This window comes from Bos taurus, chromosome 14 (genome assembly GCF_002263795.3).
Source record: "Bos taurus isolate L1 Dominette 01449 registration number 42190680 breed Hereford chromosome 14, ARS-UCD2.0, whole genome shotgun sequence".
Lineage (NCBI taxonomy): Eukaryota > Metazoa > Chordata > Mammalia > Artiodactyla > Bovidae > Bos > Bos taurus.
Genome location: NC_037341.1, coordinates 43,330,798 through 43,346,378, shown reverse-complemented (window position 1 = coordinate 43,346,378; position 15,581 = coordinate 43,330,798). Strand labels below are relative to the sequence as shown.

Sequence of the window (15,581 nt, the reverse complement as noted above, 5' to 3'; positions counted from 1 at the left end):
CTCTGGAGAGGCCAGGTAGATTGAAGGGAAACAGTAGATAATGGCTTTGCTGATGAGGCCCAATTATGGATAATGCTGAGAGATTCAAACTCCAAGATCGGGAGGGAGTTGAGGAGAAGGAACAGGGCAGATGCTATGGATTTGGGCCTTTGAGAAGGGTCAAATGTGTGTGTGTTTTGGTTTTTTTAAAATACAAATGGAGACTGCCCTTTTGAGAAGCAAGATGGTGTTTTAAAGGGAAATCTGGATTACCTTGGTGATTTGCTTGCCTGCACTGAGTGTTGTTTTTTGCTTCCAGACAGAGAGGATGCTGTTTTGACCTTTGTGCCTATTTGTAAAATGAGAGAAGAAAGCAAGGCAAGGGAGAATAACTGGATGCACCAGTCCTGTGTAGGTCACTGGTTTTGGTTATGATGCTTTTAATGCACAATGTATTTTAATAGTCCTATCCTAGAGTTTGACCTTCAAGGTGCTCAAGTCTGTAAGCAATAATTCACTTGAATGTGTAAGAACCTTGTGGGGAATGAGTACTTATTAAATATCTGTGAAATGAAAGCATGATACATTCTCCAAGTGGAATGAGGACCACAGAAGAAATTTAGCCTCGAGTTGACATTAGAGCCAAATCATAGTAAAGCTGTGATTTTTTTTTTTTTTTTATACCAGCAATTTCTCAGGGCACATCTGAAGTTGTGAGCACTCCCTTTTCTTCATGGAGGATCTCAGCTGCAGGATTGATTTATGCCACATCTGAATTTGTCAGATAGTCTCTTGAGAAATATTTTCCCTCCAGAATGGCAGTCCCCTCACTGGAGAGTCAGCCAGCTGGGTCACTGTTGACCTTCCAGTCAGCTGCTCTGGTGATTTTTCAGTAGGTGGCTACTTACTATTCGCTGCTTCAGGCATTCAGTGAAGATTTTGACTAACAGTAAAGGTAGACGCAGTGGTAAAGAATCTGCCCATCAATGTAGGAAGCGTAAGACGTGGGTTCAATCCCTGCATTGGGAAGATCCCCTGGAGTAAGAAATGGCAACCTGCCTCAGTATTCTTGCCTGGAAAATGAAAATCCCATGGAGAGAGGAGCCTGGGGGCTACCATCTTTGGGGCTGCAAAGAGTTGGACATGCCTGAGTGACTGAACACATAACACACATGAAGATAACATGGCAGATTTCCCTTGGCTTTTATTTTTCCCTTCATTACAGTCCCTCTCCACACTTCCTGCCTCTTTTTAGCCCTGATTAGAGACTCCAGGGCTGGGCACCTTGCTGCCCTGCAGTGACCTCTGGCTGGGCCTGTGGTCACTGCCCATGAAGGTCTGATGCCATTTTCATAGTCTGATTATTCTCTTCACAATGGCAACATTGCTGTTAAATTTGAAAAGCAGTGACCTATGATGAAACAGCCAGCTTTTCAGAGTGTGCTGGGTCCCTTCTGTTCGTAGCAACATTGTTTACAAGGCAAGGTACTAGGTTTCCAGTGTTCACAGCAGCAGTGTTTACAGTTGGTAAGGTAGGGAAGCGACCAAAGTGTCCATTGACAGATAATGGATAAAGAAGATGTGGGGTATATATACAACGGAATACTACTCAGTCATAAAAAGAATGAAATTTTGCCATTTGTAGCAGTACAGACGGATGCCTGGAAGGCATTATGCTAACGGAAATAAGTCAGAGAAAGATAAATGCTGTATGATAATCACTTATATGTGAAATCTAAAAATTGCAACAAACTAGTAAGTAAAACAAAAACAAAGCAGACTCACAGATACAGAGAACAGACTAGTGTTTAGCACTGGGGAGAGGGAGCAGAGAAGGGCAATGTAGGGGTAAGGGAGAAAGGTTAATGTGGGATTATAGAAATCATGTGTGAAACTTTTGAAAACTGTGAAGCACTCTAGAATTTAAAGAATCTTTCATTCTATATAAAAAAAACAAACAGAAAACAAAGTGTAGTAGGTCACTTTGATTATTTTCTACAATCCAGTGCTGCGCAAACCTCAAATCCCGCATCGGTCGGTCTGTTCCCCTCAGTTTGGGTGTGCGCATGCGTAGTTGTTTCTCTGAGTTTTCTGTCGTTCCTCTTTGCCTTTCCGTTCTCCTTCCCTTTTGGTGTCTTTTTATTCTACCTAATTTCCATTTTCTCCTTTTTCTTCTCTGTCTTTCTCCGTGTGGGACATACTGTGCAACCCAGAGGTTTTGTTGCTCTTTTTCTTTTTGTTTCGCTTTTACTTAAGGGATGTCGTGGGTTTATTTGAGATGTTTTATGTTTCTTACTAGAATTAATTTTTTTTATGTAGGGGTTAAAAAAAGGCCCTGAAAACAGATTTCCTAGTTTGTTTATTTATTATTAATGTCATTGCTATTGTGTAGCTAATTTAGATCCCCTCTGCCCCCATTGGTGTGTGTATAGTGACTCAAAGCGTAGAAAAAATTATTTCAAATTATTAATTGGGAATTTTCAGAAATCATACTTTAGTAGTTGACCTATTTGTGTTTCTCTGTGTGGAGTCTCAGCAAAGTTAGGAACACTCAAAGGCTACATAATTCTTAAAACTTAATAGCACCCCAATGTTCATAGCAGCACTATTTACAATAGCCAAGAAGTGGAAGCAATCTAAATGTCCGTGGACAGAGGAATGGATAAAGAAGATGTAGTATATGTACATAATTACTCAGCCATAAAAAGAATGAAATATTGCCATTGGAAGCAGCACGGATGGACCTGGAGATGATCATCTAAGTGAAGTGAGTCAGAGAAAGACAAATATCATGTGATATCACTTATATGTGGAATCCAGAATATGGCACAGATGAGCTTATTTATGAAACAGAAACAGAGTCACAGACATAGAGAACAAACTCATGGTTACCACAGGGTAAGGGCATGGGGGAGGGATAAATTATGAATTTGGGATTAGCAGACACACACTACTGTATATAAAATAGATAAAAACTAAGGTCCCTTGGATCGTAGAAAACTCAACAGAATTCCAAAAAAACATCTGCTTCATTGACTACAGTAAAGCCTTTGACTGTGTGGATCATAACAAACTGTGGGAAATTCTTCAAGAGATGGGAATACCAGACCACCTTACCTTCCTCCTGAGAAATCTGTGTGCAGGTCAAGAAGGAACAGTTAGCACCGGTCATGGAAAATGGACTGGTTCCAAATTGGGAAAGGAGTATGTCAAGGCTGTGTATATTGGCACCCTGTTTATTTAACTTATATGCAGAGTACATCATGACAAATGCTGGGCTGGATGAAGCACAAGCTGGAATCAAGATTGCCAGGAGAAATATCAACAACATCAGATATGCAGATGATACCACCCTTATGGCAGAAAGCAAAGAGGAACTAAAGAGTCTCTTGAAAGTGAAAGAGAATGAAAAAGTTGGCTTTAAACTCAACATTCAAAAAACTAAGATCATGGCAGCTGGTCCCATCACTTCATGGCAAATAGATGGGGAAACAACGGAAACAGTGGCTGACTTTATTTTCTTGGACTCCCAAATCACTGAAAATGGTGACTGCAGCCATGAAATTAAAAGACTCTTGCTCCTTGGAAGAAAAGCTATGACCAACCTAGAGAGCATATTAAAAAGCAGAGACATTACTTTGCCAACAAAGGTCCGTCTAGTCAAAGCTATGGTTTTTCCAGTGGTCATGTATGGATGTGAGAGTTGAACCATAAAGAAAACTGAGTGCCAAAGAATTGATGCTTTTGAACTGTGGTGTTGGAGAAGACTCTTGAGAGTCCCTTGGACTGCAAGAAGATCAAACCAGTCCATCCTAAAGGAAATCAGTCCTGAATATTCATTGGAAAGACTGATGCTGAAGCTGAAGCTCCACTACTTTGGCCACCTGATGCAAAGAACTGACTCACTGTAAAAGCCCCTGATGCTAGGAAAGATTGAAGGCAGGAGGAGAAGGGGAGAACAGAGGATAAGATGGTTGGATGGCATCACTGACTCGATGGACATGAGTTTGAGCAAGCTCAGGAGTTGGTGATGGACAGGGAAGCCTGGCGTGCTATAGTCCATGGTGTCACAAAGAGTCAGACACGACTAAGCGACTGAACTGAACTGAACTGAAGGTCCTACTGTATAGCAGGTAATTATATTCAGTATCCTGTGATAAACCATAATGGCAAAGAATATGAAAAAGAATGTATATATGTATATGTATAACTGAGTCACTTTGCTATGCAGCAGAAATTAACACATTGTAAATCAAATATACTTCAATAAATTAAAAAAAGAAAGGAATTAAAGGAAGTGGTTAGTTAGTTGCAGTTCTAGTCTGTTGCCGTGCCAGGATATGGACCTTTGTCATATTGTCACTTCCACCTTGGACTAGATATGACACGTTGGCCACCAGCAGGAGCTCCAGCTCCCTGAGCTAAGGGAGGGGCCTCTGGGTGGGTGGCCCCTTCCACTCGGGTTCTGGGTGCTGTTACTGGGTGAGAGCTTCAGGAACCCCTGTGCTCTCTGACTCTCCTGCTTCTCCTGACCAACTTGCCTGTCTGCCCAGCCACCCTCTTGCTTTTGACAGTGAAATGCCATTTGGGGGAATTTTTCATGTGTGTTCATGTTGCCGTTAACAGCAGTACGTTGCACCCATAGTTTCCACACTGAACATTTGTTTCAAATGTTGTTGTGTCCTCCGCAGGTGCATCCTGCACAAAAGAGTGGCACTTCTGCTATCCTTTCTTTCGAGTTTGCAAAAGGTGAATGAAAGGGTACAGAGGACAAGCTGGGGATGGTTTTAGTCTTCCAGTTTTGGAAGAATTTGAAATTCTTAATTCTTTTTGACTAGTACTATGTGCATAGAAAGACCATTTATGTGGCAATGATGCTAAAACATTAATTTGGTGCGGTCTTGGCTCCAGCCAAGCAGTGGTGGGTGGTGAATGCCTCTTCCTACCCTCGCCTCAGCTCTCTGTAGATGTTCTCTTCCTCTTCTGTTTTCCTGGTGAGAGGGTTTGATATGTAGGGGGCTTAGAGAGCCCCCCTAGGATCATGTAGTTTCTATGCAATATTTACCAACTCTCAATAGGTGCGTTCTCAGTCGCTTCTGTCTTGTCTGACTCTTTGAGACCCTGTGGACTGCAGCCTGCCAGGCTCCTCTGTCCATGGGATTCTCCAGGCAAGAACACTGGAGTGGGTTGCTGTGCCCTCCTTCAGGGCGTCTTCCCGAACCAGGGATTGAACCCACATCTCGGATTCTCCAGCATTGGCAGGAGGATTCTTTACCACTGAGGCACCTGGGATCAGGTAGAGAGATCTCATTTTAAATTAATTTGTTGCAGACATAGATTTGCCTCAGTGGAGCTTATTTATTTAATAATATCAAGTCTCCAGTGTAAGGAATCTTGCCTGTGAAACGTTGTGGGAACTGCGGATGCGTGAACTATTTTGATACCCATATGGCAAAAAACCCTGGGTCTGGGACTTCCCTGGTGGCACAGTGGATAAGAATCTGCCTGCCAATGAAGGAGACATGGGTTCAATCCGTGGTCTGGGAAGATCCCGCATGCCAAGGAGCAACTAAGCCCCTGGGCCACAACTACTGAGCCCACGCTCTAGATCCCATGCTCCATAAGAAGAGAAGCCACCACAATGAGAAGCCCGTGTACTGCAAAAGGCCTCACTCTTTGCAACTACTGAAAGCCTAAGAGCAGCAATGAAGACTCAGGGCAGGAAAAAAAAAGAAATTTTGCATCTGTAAATGCAGTCTTGAGATGGCTATTGTAGGGAAGAGACAGAGATGGAGGCAAGAGAGAGCTGGGAGGGAGGCGTGTCCTCACCTCCTGCTGCTGCCTATGGAAACCTGGACTCCCTTTGAGGAATTGTTGTTCCTACTGAGGCTCATTCCAGTGGGAATGAGAATAGTGAGCAGTGGGAACAGTGGGAACAGTTAGCAGCTCTCAGGCAGTCCCATAGCCCCCCACTTTTTTTTCTTTTTGGAAGCAACTATGGCCAGCCTGGCTGTGGTTCATAGGATCGCAAAGAGTCAGACACAACAGAAGTGACTTAGCACATAGCACACGGCCATTGTTGGGGCTTCCTTGGTGGCTCAGATTGTAAAGAATCTGCCTGCAATGCAGAAGACCTGGGTTCAATCCCTAGATCAGGAAAATCCCCTGGAGAAGGGAATGGCAACCCATTCCAGTATTCTTACCTGGAGAATTTCATGGACAGAGGAGCCTGACAGCCAGTCCATAGGGTTGCAAAGAGTTGGATACAGCTGAGCAACTAACACTTTTAACTTTCACTTTTGTGGCCATTGTTAATTTCCTTCAGTTCCTGGGCATTGTGTCATTAAAGCAGCTGTACTTAAAATGTTTAGCATTTTTATATGCTTTGCAGTAATTCTTTATCATTCTAGGGGGCATAAGTTAAACATAATCTTATTAGAGAAGCATGTAGAAATGCAAAGCAATAAAACATTTCTATTTTTGAAGATATTACATAATTATAGACTGTAATAAAGCATTCCTTTTATAAAGAACTGAGTGACCTCTGTAATCTTAAGTACTCTCCCACATTTATTTGTTGGTTTGTAAGCATCATTCTGCCTTTGAATATACATGTTAATAAAGGGACAGATGTACTCAGGGAAATAAAAAACGTTCTAATGAAAGTGAAAACCAAGGTGCAGGCCTCATGTTCTTTATTCAGTAATACTTGTTTGCCCGCCCTCCTCCCCATGCCCTGCACACACCCTGTCGAGTTAGGACTCAGGTTCTTAATCACAAGCCTTAACTTGACATTCAGGCTGCTTTCTTTGGCAGGCCTTCAGGAGGTCAGGTTTCCTCGGTTCAAAGGGAACCTAAGAACTGCTTGTGCCTGACTTCTTTCACCCAAGAGATCGACTTTAAAGCTGGGATTGCCAGGCACAGTTTCCAGTATTCAGTGCAAGGGACATTTTGGTGGGGGTGGGTGTCAAGGAGGACAGATACTTTCACAGCTGCTTTGGGTACCTCCTCTGGGAGCTGCAGCTGTCTTGGGTCCCATCGCAGCCCAGGTGGTTCATTTCTGCCCACGTAGTCCTGTCAGTTACGGCGGTGGGCTGGCCTGGCTCCTCCAGATTACCCTGAGAATGTGGCCAGCCCCTCATCTCAGCATCAGCTCTATACCTCTGGATGGAGGTGATGAGGATAGAGTTGGGGCAGGGGAGAAAAAAGATGTTGGAGACTGACCTGCTCCCAAGGTTAGGGGGCCCTGGTGGGGAGGTTGAGGCAGGGCTAACCTTTTTCCTTTCTTCAGCTGTTACTGGACATTCAGAAATGTCTGCTCTAGAAGATGCCTTTCAAGCCCACACACCCCCAGAAGGCACAGCTTCCCAGAGTTATAGTGCTCCTTTGTTGAACTAACAGATGCCAGGCTCTTGTTTATACTGAGAGCTGCTTATCAGTAAATGCTTAGGCCTTCTCTGACAAATATTGACCTAAGGGCAATTATATTCCATGTCTTGCTTTCACATGAACTTGCTTCCTAACGCATTTAGACATAGATATATTGCAATAGACAGATTGCAAAATGATCTTGTAATATGGTTTACGCCTTACAGTTATTCTCTGTTTCTTTAGTTTTAAGTTTGTTCTCTTTAGAGGTAAAGTATGTTTTTCTTTAATGCTTTTTTCTTTGGTTGAAGTATAATGTTGGGTTAGTTTCTACTGTCTAGCAAAGTGATGCAGTTATACATTATATATATATATATATGTATATACACACACATACTTTTTTTTCATATTCTTTTCCATTATGGTTTATTACAGGATATTGAATATAGTTCCCTGTACTGATGTCTCCATTCTATATAGAATAGTTTGCATCTGCTAATCATTCCAAACTCCCAATCCTCTCTTCCACCTCTCCTACCCCTTGGCAACCACCAGCCTGTTCTCTATGTCTGTGACTTTAATACTCTTGATGTAGTGGTAATTTTTTTTAATTGGACATTTCCATTATATGAGAGTGTCACAACATTTTTTGCTTTGTCTTCTCTGTGTAAAGAACCCAAGCTTCTTACATGGATACAAGTAAAAATCTGGCCTTGTTAAAGGAAGAAAGATAATTGGTTGAATGATGGAAGATGAGGAGAACTGTGCTTGCTTTTAGGCTAAAAAAAGAAATTATTTTTCTCCGTACCATGGAGAAACATGGCCCAGAAAATTGAATGGCATACAGCTGTCTTTTTGTAGTTCTGCAGTTGCTTCCAGCATGGGGTTTTGCTTGTATCAAAGAACAAGTGGGTTGTGATGACCTCGATACATCCAAGAGGATAAAGCTTGAAACTGTAGGAGCTGATGTTCCTAAAACCCCGGAGTGAGAGTGTACTTTTATTCAGCTTTTTCTCTTCAGTGAAATTTGAAGAGCACTTGTTATAGAAAGCAGAACTTTTACTTGATCTTTTGTGGCAAAGTTAAGGAAGAGTATCTAGGCTGTTTTAGATGTTGGCTGTTAAAATTGTTGTATGTGTCAAGGGTGACACCATGCACTTTTGATACAAAGTCAGCTAAGCTCTCACTTTTGAAAAAAATTTAGAATTGGAAAATTAATAAATCTTTATAAAATACCACTTATTTGTATCTCTAGGGTAGAGCATGACTTTTAGCAATAGTATGGAGGTTGATAGGTTACCTCTTATTGCCATCTCTCAACTGAAAATTAAATATATAGGTTTATGTTTTAAATATACAGATTCCTCTACATGTTTAAATATTTAAGCTTTAAATACATGTTCCTATAAACCTTGTTTTAAAGAGGATTCCTGACTACGTTTGTGTGTTTATTTTTTTAAATATTGACAGTAAAGGTTGATGTTACTTATGCTCAAGTTAAGAAATAAAATACAGTGTGTGTAGGTCTTTGTTTGCGTGTGTGTTTCCAGGTCCCACTCCCTTGAAAGGGGATAATCAGCACTTGGAAGCATAGTGGCTAGAGGCGAGCACTAGGATTTATTACTTCGGTTTCAAAGCTCCATTTTTTGTCACCTGCAGAACAGTCCCAGTAGATGCGAGGATGACAGTGGCGTAGTGCGTGGCCTTGACAACTGCAGAGTGATGCTGAAGAATCAACAAAGCAGTACAACGAGAGACTTTATAAAAGTTTAGCTTTTCTAAAACAATGTCTGCATTGTTCTTTTTTTTCCTTTGGTAGCTAGCTGTCCTTTAGAGTTGTCCTGCATTTTCCCCACAGGAGATACCAGTAAGACCAACTAAACTCTGTTGCTCTGGAGTAAAATTCCTATAGGGCTTGTTTTTCCTGTTTGTGACCTCCAACATTTCAGCAGCCCTTAGGGAACTTCTGTTCTCTCTTTCCATCAACGTTTCCTCCGCTGTTAATACAATTGTGTAGTTAATCATTCCCTAATCTCTACATGTAGTATCTGAAAAAATTTATTTCTGTCTTATGGAGCAATGCATGGAGAAACATGAGATAATATAATCTCCTTGTTTAAAAAAATCTCCTTGTTTAAAAAGGGGGTTAGGTGTATAGATAAAGATAGTTGCTCAGAGACCTCAGTTGGTATGAGTCCTGTCAATCCCTTCCTTGGGGACGTGTAGATAGAGTTGTGTAGACTGGCAATCCTCTGGCTTTTGCATGCATCAGAGGGCTTGTACAGTTATGTGTTGCTGAATCCAGATGGCTGATTCAGTCCTTTGGGGGGAAGATCTGAGAACTTGCATTTTGAGCCAGTTCCCAGGTGCAGGTACCACAATTTGGGAAACTTGAAGAATTGATTGGTGCGTGTTTGTGCTCACCTATTAAAAAAGCAAATGCTATAGGACTTCCCTGGTGGTCCATTGGATAGAAGACTCCACTCTGCCAATGCAGGGAGCATGGATTTGATCCCAGGTCAGGGGACTAAGATTCCACATGCTCCATATGCCATGGGGCACAGTCAAAAGATAAAATGTAAACACATAAATACAACAATAATTCATTTAAAAATTAAATTTAATTTAAAAATTAAAAAAATAAATAAGCAAATGTTAATTAATACCATACATGGTTCTGTATTTTTCATCAGCTCTGGGTTGTGGGGAGCTTTCTAAATTGGTATATATTGACCATTTCATTCTTAACTGCTGCATAATGTCCCAGAGTTATAAATATGCCTTAGTTTGACTTCTGTTAATGGGCACTTTGATTCATTATATTAATAGACTGCCTGGGTAACTCAGCTGGTACAGAATCCACCTGCAGTGCAGGAGACCCCAGTTCGATTCCTGGGTTGGGAAGATCCCCTGGAGGAGGGTATGGCAACCCACTCTAATATTCTTGCCTGGAGAATCCCCATGGACAGAGGAGCCTGGCAGGGTACAGTCCATGGGGTCACAAAGAGTCAGACACAGCTGAGAGACTAGGCACACATATTAATAGTATTTTTTTTAAAAAGCTATAATAAACAAATGCTGCACTGAGCATCTTTTTGTTTTAATTCCTGTTTCATGTAAGCTGTTTCGTTTAGGGTAATATGAAGAAGTGAAATTGCTGAGGATGTATCTTTTTAATTTTATTTTTGTTCTAAGAGATGATGTCTCCCTGACTCTCTGCCATATTTACCACATTAATGCCCAGCATTGGGTAATTTGTTTTAATTCTTCCAATCTAGGGCTAAGCCAAGTTGCTAGGAAATCTGTAAAAGAGTGCTGACTGGGCTCTTTACAAATTCAACCTGAAATGAGCTTCAGGCTGCTGGGCGGTCTTTTTTCCGTTTTTGTGGACTTCCTAAAACAGTGATATTCAACTGTTTTTTCCCCCCTCAACACCCTTGACAGATCAGCATTGTCCTCAGTAACAGTGGCTTATGTAGTTTCTAGAGAATTTAGGTCCAAATGTGTCTTTTAGGTAAAGTCATTGTTAGACTAATCTTGGATATTCTCCCCTCTGCCCGTTCAGACTCTGTTTATAACCAGATGCAACATTCCTTGTGCCCTCCATCTTGTACACCAGTTATTCCTCTTTTTCTCTTCTCTCCTGGGCAGTGATATATGCTAGATAAGTTGGGAGGTATTACGGGGGCTGTGGTCATAGGTAAGTGCAGGCTAAGTGGGTGTTCCATCCTAGAACTAACATTCCTAATACTTGGGATTTCATGGCAGTGAAAGTTGCTCAGTTGTGTCCAACTCTTTGTGACCCCATGGGCTATACAGTCCATGGAATTCTTCTAGCCAGAATATTAGAGTGGGTTCCCTTCTCCAGGGAATCTTCCGTACCCAGGAATCGAACCCAGGTCTCCTGTATTGTAGGCGGATTCTTTACCAGCTGAGCCACCAGAGAAGCCCTGAGATTTCATAGACAAGTAAAATTAAACTTGGGTTTCCCAAGTGACTCAGTGGTGAAGAACCCGCCTGCCAAGCAGGAGATGCGGGTTCGATCCCTGAGTTGGGAAGATCCCCTGGAGAGAGAAATGGCAACCCACTCTAGTATTCTTGCCTGGGAAATCCCATGGACAGAGGAGCCTGGTGGGCTACAGCCCATGGGATTGCAAAAAGAGTCAGACATGACTTAGCCACTAAACAACAACAACAAAATTAAAATTTGGGTTGGGGAGCTCACACTGGGTCCTCACATCCTTGTTTTGCCAAGTCATTAAAACCAACAAACACAAAGCCACCATTTCTAAAATTAAAATAGGTGATTTTTTTTTTTTAACATTGCTCTTCCTCCTCCAGAATCAGAAAGGATACCTCAAAATAAGGGTTATTACTTTTAAGTTCAATTTCAAGAAAATTTGTTTTCTCTTTTGCCTCAGACAAGTGAAAATTGATGATTTAGTCTGGAGTCATAGTGTGTAAAGGAAACTGGTCATTTTTTGAATGAAAGATTTGATGTCTGCACCAGGTGTTTCTGGGCTTCCCAGGTGACACTAGTGGTAAAGAACCCACCTGCCAGGGCAGGTAGACGTAAGAGGCTCGGGTCTGATCCCTGCATCAAGAAGATGCCCTGGAGGAGGGCATGGCAACCCACTCCAGTGTTCTTGCATGGAGAATCCCCATGGACAGAGGCGTCTGATGGGCTACAGTCCATAGGGTCACACAGAGTCAGACCCACCGGAAGCGACTTAGCATGTGTGCATGCCAGGCTTTACTGGTTTGTTAGACCATCAGTCCACATTGCTGGCGTGGACTGCTGTGGGTGGGGTAGTCCTGTCATGCCAGGAACTGAGCGAGTCCTGGAGAAAAAGAAGCAGAGGAAGGACTTCTTACATTTCAGCAGCTCCCTTACAGCCTGGCTTCTTCTGGAGCACACAGATGGCTTTCCCAGGAAGATGTGTTCAAACTTTCATGGCGACAGCTGCCATGCATGCCTAGGATCACCCACCATCAAAATCTTTCACTTCTGGCCCCAGGCCGGATTTGAACAAGCTTCTTGGGAGAATCAGCTTTTCATGGAAAGAAAATCCTTTCTGTCATTAAGGAAACCTGGGTATCAGTTACCTGCTATAATTCTTCTGCCCCTTTGGGATGTGAAGACACTCTAATGAGTGACAACAAAATTTGTGCTGATTTTACCATGAGAGCGGCCCAGGTATAGGGCAGCCTCCTCCAGGGGTGCTCGAGCTGAGCTTGAGACAGCTGTGCGTCTTGTGGAATCTTACTTTGTGTATGGAAACAAATTAAAAATAACCCACAGAGTAACTTATTACAATGTTAATTCTTTCCAAATAGCCAAGATCTAAGAGGCTTATTAGATTTTAGATACAGTGCATTATTAAAAATTTGTTTTCTGTTACAGCTTATTGGATGAGGTACTTGAGGGGATTGAGATGACATCAAAAAAATGGAAAGCACTTAGATTTGATTAAAATGGGTACTGCTGCTGCTGCTGCTAAGTTGCTTCAGTTGTGTCCACCTCTGTGCGACCCCATAGACGGCAGGCAGCCCACCAGGCTCCCCCGTCCCTGGGATTCTCCAGGCAAGAATACTGGAGTAGGTTGCCATTTCCTTCTCCAATCCGTGAAAGTGAAAAGCGAAAGTGAAGTCGCTCAGTCATGTCCGACTCTTAGCGACCCCATGGATTAACACCCGAAATAGACACTGAATATACCATGTAAAAAGGGACAGACCAGCGCCTGCCTGACCCAAGGAACCAGTTGTGGACACTCCCTTTCTGGATTTATTCCAGTGAATCTCATAGAATGTTTGGGGACTTTGCTGGTGGTCCAATGGCTAAGACGCCATGTCCCCAGTGCAGGGGGCCTGGGTTTGATCCCTGGTTGGGGAACTGGATCCCACATGCCATAAGAGTCTGCATGCCACAATGAAGATGCTGCATGCTGCAACTGAGACCCAGTGCAGCCACATAAATACATGAATAAATATGTATATATTTTTAAGGAGTGTTTTGGGGGAATTCTCTGGTAGTCCAGTGGTTAAGACTCTGCACATTCACTGCTGAGGGCTAAGGTTCAATCCCTGGTCAGGGAACTAAGATCCAGTAAGCCAAATGGTGTGGCAAAAAAAAAGAAAAGTGTTTTTGAAGGAAGAAAGGTGGACTCTGAGTGGTGTGTGCTTCCCATGAACTTCCCCAAGAAGCCTGCTATTCTGAAACCTATTTAAGTATTTAAGGAGAGGCATCTAGTGCCCTTTCAGGCACTGGAGGGCTTGCTGCAGTTGCCATGGAGACTGACAGGTGCTGGTCTCAGCTGTGTGACAAGACACTCAGGCGCTTCAGGAAGGGGAGCAGGAGCCAAAGGTCATTTATCCTCAGTCAGCTTGAAGAGCCCTGTTGGTTGTGATGAGTATTGATCAATTTCTCTGCAGTTTCCCGTATTGTAAAATGTCAATGTAAAATGTCATTTTTAACTGTTAAGTATTTTTTTAAAGTACTGTATTACTTAGTCAGAATTGGTTTTCTGTTGCAAAATCCTAGTTTTGTGTATTGGTAAAACTAAGATGTAAATTACTAATTGTTTGAAATATTATCATGAGATTCTTCTAGTAGATAAAAAAGCAAAACATTATGCTATACATTTGCCTGACAAGGATTACTTTCATTGGAAGAAGCATGACTACCCTGGTTTGGTTCTGACTATACTTTGACTGCTTTTTTTTTTTTTAAAGCGGATTACAAAATTTGTCATATATAATTTAAATTTTGGAATCTTACATGGATTTCACCTTACAGATTGACCAACATGTGAACTAATTGTGGCTTTTGCGATTGTTTAAAAATGTAATCTTTATATTTCATGAATGTTATGAGAGTGTAAATAACATTTTTTGAAAAGTGTTTTGCTTCTTTTTGTCTGCTTTGGTGTTTAATACAGTGGAATGTACTAGAATCTTTTCCGGGGCTCTGTGCTGGGTCTTAGTTGCTCTGCAGGTTTTCTCTAGTTGCAGCGGGCAGGGGCTCATTGCAGCGCACAGGCTCCCCATTGCACTGTCGTCGCTTGTCATGGAGCGCAGGCGCTAGGCCCACGGGTTTCAGTTGTGGTGCTCAGGCTTAGTTGCACTGAAGCATATGGAATCTTAGTCCCTGGACCAGGGATAGAACCCATGTCCTCTGCATTGGCAGGCAGATTCTTAACAACTGGACCACCAGGGAAGTCCCTAGAATCTTAATAGACGTGCTTTATGTTGAAAATTGAACTATCCAGGTTTTTTAATGTTTCTACTTTCTTGGTTCCCAGAGTAGGCTTATGTGATACGTATATGTTCTAGAATTAATAATTCCTAGTTGATTGGTCAATTACTTGCCTTTAAAGTGGTGGACATTGTGCTAATTATGACGCTTAACACACACACACATGCACACACAGAGGAAATGAATCCCTGGCTCTGGCACCTGAGGAAGCTATAGTCAGGTGGGGGATGCCAGCTTATTAATTAGCTACAGTAAGTTCTCTGGAGTGAGACTACATGCAGTTGGCCTAGAACATGTTTATGTGTGGCCTTTTGCTAAGTTTTAATGAGTTCTGATCAAAGAGAAAATATTTGTTTGGAAGGAGTCAGATTTTTAAATTGGAGCTGTATGTAAGTATGTAAGTGAATATGGGGGTTGTCTCCCCAGTCCCAGAGCCTCTTTTGGGATGGGACAGGGGCAATAGAGATGGCTTGATTTGGTGTCCTCACGTTAGGGCTTAAACTCCCATTTGGGGCACACATTCTCCTGAAGTTTGGCTTCAGTGAGGGGAAGGGAAGTGGCTGAGATGATTCCCCCTCTTCTGGATGTTTCACATAAATTGGTAGGTTGATCTCATTTCGTTTTTCAACAGCTGTCTTAGTCATTTGTAGTAATTTACAAGGGGAAGATCTGAATGTTCAAAAACTGGATGCTTTCTTCCTAGGTCTGATGGTTTCTGATTGTGGGATCTAGATGCAAACGCAGATGGCTCTGATTCCCAAGTTCACACTATGTGACTGCCCACATCAGCTGCTGGAATCCAGTGCAGCTGACTCAGGGAGGGGGATGTTCTATTGCTTCTGAGACCACCTGCTTGACTGACTCCCCCAGTGAAGATGCAGACACGACGTTTCTGTCAATTATTCATCCTTCCTCACTCTCTTCTGATGGGATTATTGGGGAAGGTATAGGGGTGCAGCATTCCTTGGGCTTCCCAGGT

At 42.4% G+C, this 15,581-nt stretch overlaps 1 protein-coding gene across 3 annotated transcripts in view; it reads left to right on the top strand.

Annotated features, from left to right (window-relative positions):
* The window catches only part of TPD52 (tumor protein D52), a 131,051-nt gene that overhangs the window by 13,985 nt on the left and 101,485 nt on the right, over positions 1-15,581 (top strand). The window lies entirely within an intron of this gene.